This window comes from Anabrus simplex, chromosome 6 (assembly GCF_040414725.1).
Source record: "Anabrus simplex isolate iqAnaSimp1 chromosome 6, ASM4041472v1, whole genome shotgun sequence".
Lineage (NCBI taxonomy): Eukaryota > Metazoa > Arthropoda > Insecta > Orthoptera > Tettigoniidae > Anabrus > Anabrus simplex.
In genome coordinates this window covers 276,374,031-276,380,030 of record NC_090270.1, presented here as the reverse complement: position 1 = coordinate 276,380,030, position 6,000 = coordinate 276,374,031, and positions in this window count along the sequence as shown.

The window sequence follows — 6,000 nt, the reverse complement described above, 5'->3', positions numbered from 1 at the left end:
TTTAGAGTTTCTTTACGAAAGCTTGACGTATAAATGTGTTCCCTGCGCTACCGAAGCGAGAGGCTGGTGTGACCGTTGCAACTAAAGGGAAGCATTAATGTTCAAAATCCTGCAATACAATATCGATCACTGTTACAGTATACTGCTTTTTTCAGTATACTAAGCTAATTTGAGTTGCATATCACCAGAAATACAGCCAATAATGGTCAGCTCTCAGAACTTGCCCGGCAGGTAAAGTCTTATCGGGCCCTCGAAGTGGCCGAGAAATTACGCGCCGGGTAACGACGATTTATGCTGCCGATAGCGCTACCTGGGAGTGGTCGGACGGAAACATCCTTTTACGCGGAGGGCAAATTACGCGCTACTTTACCAGTAGGTGGTAGAACCGGCCCAAAGTCAGAAGAAAAGTCATATTATGCAATATTAAACGTCCAAATGTTCGCTATCAAATCCAATCTTCAAAATATGCATAATGCACGATTTTTTCCTAAAAAGGCCAAAACATGCAAACATGCAGGAAAAAAGAATGGTTGTTTGCAATCGTTAAGCCATAAAACGAATATTTGCAAAGTTTGAGAAGTGTAACTAGCTTATTTAAAAACATGCATTTGCATGGAAATCCGGGCTCTAGTGATCATAGTCATGGAACCTCCAGTGTTATGCGGAATCCGAACTACAGGCACTTGACGTTCATTTCAAAAATCTTACGTGCACTGATCGGAATTCGAACGGTTGTCGCCTTGGTGAGAAGCCGGTGGTGACACTATACGGGTACCATCCCCTTATCAAAGAACCAATGTTAATCTTTCTTAATGAAACGTCACGAAGTATCTCACAGATACTAACAAGATGGAAGTTCGTCTCCTTGGCTGAATGACCGATGTCGAGGCATTAGGTTCAGAGGGTTACGGGTTCGATTTCCGATCGTCTCGGTGATCTGAACCTTGTATAATTGATTCCGAAGATTGGGTGTTTGCGTTCGTATTGATTTTGTTCTATTTTGGCTCTGTATAAGGGAAACAAATGCAACTAAGCTCCATATACACGCAATCACCATACTATTGATCACCACCAAAATATGCGGTAGAAAATACATCCCTACACATATGATTGGCGTTAGGGGGCGGGGGTGATCTGGTAGAAAAACCGGAACAAGTTCACAGATCGCACTCATATCCCCACCAGGATATGAGAGAAGCGATGGAAAAAGATTGAATAAGATGGATATTTCAGCTTAGTATAGAGAGTGGACACTGTATAGGAGAGTGTGCACTGTACTTAGAGTAGCTGACCGTAGCAATAATTATAGATGTTTATGAGTCTTCATAGATAAATCGTGTAAGCAGAATGTACTGTAGCGCAAAAAATATGAGCTCATGGTTTTTTGTATGAAGTGATGGGAAACGCACAGGAAAATATTCAGGGCTCGATTACAGTTTCTTAAGAAATGATTTACTCAATTACGATTACAAATTACTAACAAATAATCAGTAAAATAACAAATGCAATTGCTTTACAGAATGTTAGTCTGAAAGAAGATAATGATTTTTTATTTTCGCTCATGACATTTAGCGTATCAAATAATTTGACATTTGCTTGGCAAATTAATTAGTTCTAACAGACGGACACGAACTCCGCAATTCAGAATAGGTCGAGGATGTGTCCACTAATCCCTCTACCCGAATTCCGCAACTTGCCCTTTAGGTAGAAAAACAGGCTAGCTTGTAGCTGGCGGTACAGAAGAGCATAGTAGTGGCGAATATAGTTCCAAGAAAGTAAGGTACTAAAAAGTCCTGTTAGATGTATAGGATAGTGATACTGAAGATGGGGAACAGTGTAAAAGTAATGTACAGTGAAAGTGATCAGACAATCCTTTTTTTCCTTCCTTTCTTAATCCGTTTACCCTCCAGAGTTGTTTTTTATTTCCCTCGGACTCAGCGGGGAGCCCACACGTCAAGGGCAGTGTCCTGGAACGTGAGACTTTGGGTTGGGGATACAACGGGGGAGGAGGATCAGTACCTCGCTCAAGCTGCCTCACCTGCTATGTTGAACAGGGGCCTTGTGGGGGGATGGGAAGATCGGAAGGGATAGACAAGGAAGAGACAAGGAAGCGGCCGTGGTCTGAAGTTTGGTACCATCCCGGCATTTGTCTAGAGAAGAAGTGGGAAACCACGGAAAAACACGGAAAACCACTTCGAGGATGTCTGAGGTGGAAATCGAACTATCTCTACTCAGTTGACCTCCCGAGGCTGAGTGAACCCCGTTCCAGCCTTCTCATCACTTTTCAAATTTCGTGGCAGAGTCGGCAATCGAATTCGGGCCTGCAGGGGTTGCAGCTAATCACGTTAACGCTAACGACTACAGCACAGAGGCGGACTTCAGACAATCCTGCTTTATAAAAACTTTACATTCAGGCATTATTCATTAAAGTTAAATCTGTGGTGATCAGGGATGGAGATGCTCGAAGAAGAAGAAGAACTTTTACACTGGGAAGTGATCATGTTTGTCTAGGCATGTAGGAAATCACACTCATGAGCCATCTTCAGAAGAATACGAACAGAATCTTACATTTGGCTAAATGGTGTCGGCCCTGGTTCCGTACCAAAAACTGACAGGGGCCCTGTGGCGGAATGGGAAGATCGGAACGGATAGACAAGGAAGAGAGAAGGAAGCGGCCGTGGCCTGAACAAAATTATGCAATGGCAAAATGGTGAAATAGACAGATTAGGCCTATACTTTTTGAAGTGAGTTTGGTATAACATTGAAAGGTTATCGTTAGCTTAAACCTATCTTCCGAATAAAAGTGCTTGCAATTGAAACTCGTTATTATACGGCTTACTGATGTTTTGCACGTAGTGGCCAAGAGAAAATCACAGTTCTGCTGCTAGATGGGGAGTTCATGTTTTGGCGGTAAGGGCAGTTTCGAGGGCTGGTTCGAGGTCCACTCAGCCTACGCGATTAGAATTGAGGAGCTATCTGACGGTGAGATGGCGGCCCCGGTCTCGAAAGTCCAGAATAACGGCCGAGAGGATGCGACGTGCTGACCACACGGCCCTCGTAATCTGCAGGCCTTCGGGCTGAGCAGCGGTCGCTGGTCAGTCCAAGGCCCTTTCAAGGGCGTTAAGTGCCGTGGGATTTGGTTTGGGTCCTATGGTGTGTAGTGGTTAGTATGATTAGTTGCCACCCCGCGGAGACCCGGGTTTGATTCCCGGCTCTGCCATGAAATATGAAAAGTGGTGCGAGGGCCGGAGCGGGATCCACTCAGCCTCAGGAGGTCAACTGAGTATAGGGGGTTCGATTCCCACCTCAGCCATCCCCGAAGTGATTTTCCATGGTTCCCCACCTGTCCACTTGTCCCACCTAACAAGACCACGGCCGCTTCCTTCCCTCCTCCTTGTCTATTCTTTCCGACCTCCCAATCCCTCCACACGGTCCCTATTCAGCATAACATGTGAGGCCACCTGGGAGAGGTATTGATCCTCTTCCCCAGTTGTATACCCCAGTCCAAAGTCTCACACTCCAGCAGGACACTGCCCTTGAGGCGGTAGAGGTGGGATCCCTCGCTAAATCCCAGGGGAAAACCAATCGTCGAGGGTTAACGGATTTAGAAATAATAATAATAATAATAATAATAATAATAATAATAATAATAATAATAATAATAATAATAATAATAATAATAATAATAATCTATCGAGCGAACTGGCCGTACGGTTAGGAAGGCGCAGCCCTTTCGGCAGCTATGAAGAAAGTTTCCGTGGTTTCCCATTTTCACACCAGGCAAATGATGGAGCTGTACCTTAATTAAAGCCACGGCCGCTTCATTCATACTCCTACCCCTTTCCTATCTCCTCGGCACCATAAGACCTATCTGTAACGGTGCGACGTAAAGTGACTTGTAATAATAATAATAATAATAATAATAATAATAATAATAATACCGGGCGAGTTGGCCGTGCGCGTAGAGGCGCGCGGCTGTGAGCTTGCATCCGGGAGATAGTAGGTTCGAATCCCACTATCGGCAGCCCTGAAGATGGTTTTCCGTGGTTTCCCATTTTCACACCAGGCAAATGCTGGGGCTGTACCTTAATTAAGGCCACGGCCGCTTCCTTCCAACTCCTAGGCCTTTCCTATCCCATCGTCGCCATAAGACCTATCTGTGTCGGTGCGACGTAAAGCCCCTAGGAATAATAATAATAATAATAATAATAATAATAATAATAATAATAATAATAATAATAATAATAATAATAATAATAATCTATCGAGCGAACTGGCCATGCGGTTAGGAAGACGCAGCCCTTTCGACAGCTATGAAGAAAGTTTCCGTGGTTTCCCATTTTCACACCAGGCAAATGATGGAGCTGTACCTTAATTAAAGCCACGGCCACTTCATTCCCACTTCTAGCCCTTTCCTATCTCCTCGGCACCATAAGACCTATCTGTAACGGTGCGACGTAAAGTGACTTGTAATAATAATAATAATAATAATAATAATAATAATAATAATAATACCGAGCTGCAGTCGCTTAAGTGCGGTCAGTATCCAGTATTCGGGAGATAGTAGGTTCGAACCCCACTATCGGCAGCCCTGAAAATGGTTTTCCGTGGTTTCCCATTTTCACACCAGGCAAATTGCTATTTGCTTTACGTCGCACCAACACAGATAGGTCTTATGGCGACGATGGGATAGGAAAGGCCTAGGAATGGGAAGGGAGCGGCTGTGGCCTTAATTAAGGCACAGCCCCAGCATTTACCTGGTGTGAAAATGGGGAAACCACGGAAAACCATCTCCAGGGCTGCCGACAGTCAGGTTCGAACCCGCTATCTCCCGGATACAAGCTCACAGCTGCGCGCCCCTAACCGCACGGCCGGCTCGCCCGGTAAAACACAAGCTATCACCACTAACACTGGGTAGAGATAACAGAGGTGTTGAAATAAACTGTCTAGCATTTGCAGATGATTTTGCCGTATTTTCAGAAAACCTGAAAAATGCAGCAATACAAATCAGTCTCTTGGAAGAAATAGCCAACGGAACAGGCTTGAGAATTTCTGCAGAAAAAAACAAATTTATAACAAATATAAAAAATGCTTCAGAATTTCTAACAACGGAAATTGGTCGAATAAGGAGGGTGAATAAATGCAATAGCGTGATTAGCTGCCTCCTCCGGAAGCGATTCCCGGCTCTGCCACGAAATTTGGAAAGTGGTACGGGGGCTGGAACGGGGTCCACTCAGCCTCGTGAGGTCAACTGAGTAGGAGTGGGTTCGATTCCCACCTCAGCCATCCTCGAAGTGGTTTTCCGTGGTTTCCCACTTCTCCTCCAGGCAAATGCCGATATAGTACCTAACTTAAGGCCACGGCCGCTTTCTCCCTTCTTCCTTGTCTATCCCTTCCAATCTTCCCATCTCCCCGCAAGGCCCCTGTTCGGCATAGGAGGTGAGGCCACCTGGGCGAGGTACTGGTCATCATCCTCAGTTGTATACCTAGACCCAGAGTCTGAAGCTCCAGGACAGTGCCCTTGAAGCGGTAGATGTGCGATCCCTCGCTGAGTCCGAGGGAAAAACCGACCCTGGAGGGTAAACAGATAAAGAAGAAGAAGAAGAAGAAGAAGAATTACAAGCTGAATAAATTAGAAGTACCGGAAAGAAAAATTATACGGAAAATACTCGGTCCGCTAAGAGCTACAGAACTCTGGAAATCAAGAAGTAATGATGAAATATACTGGAACATAGAAAACATAGAAAATACAATGCGGAAGCGGCGATTGATAATTTTAGACATTTATACCGAATGGATGACAACAGGTTAACCAAACAGATCTGCAAATATCTCCGGAAAAAAAAGTCAACAATGACCTGAATTCATGAGGTCAAGAAAGATTGGGAAAAAACAGCATAATGGAAGAAGAAGCAACAGAGAGGGAGAGAGATTTTTAGAAAGACAGTGTTAAAAATAGAAGGATTCCAAGGTCGGAAGGGAAATAAAACAGGCTCAAAA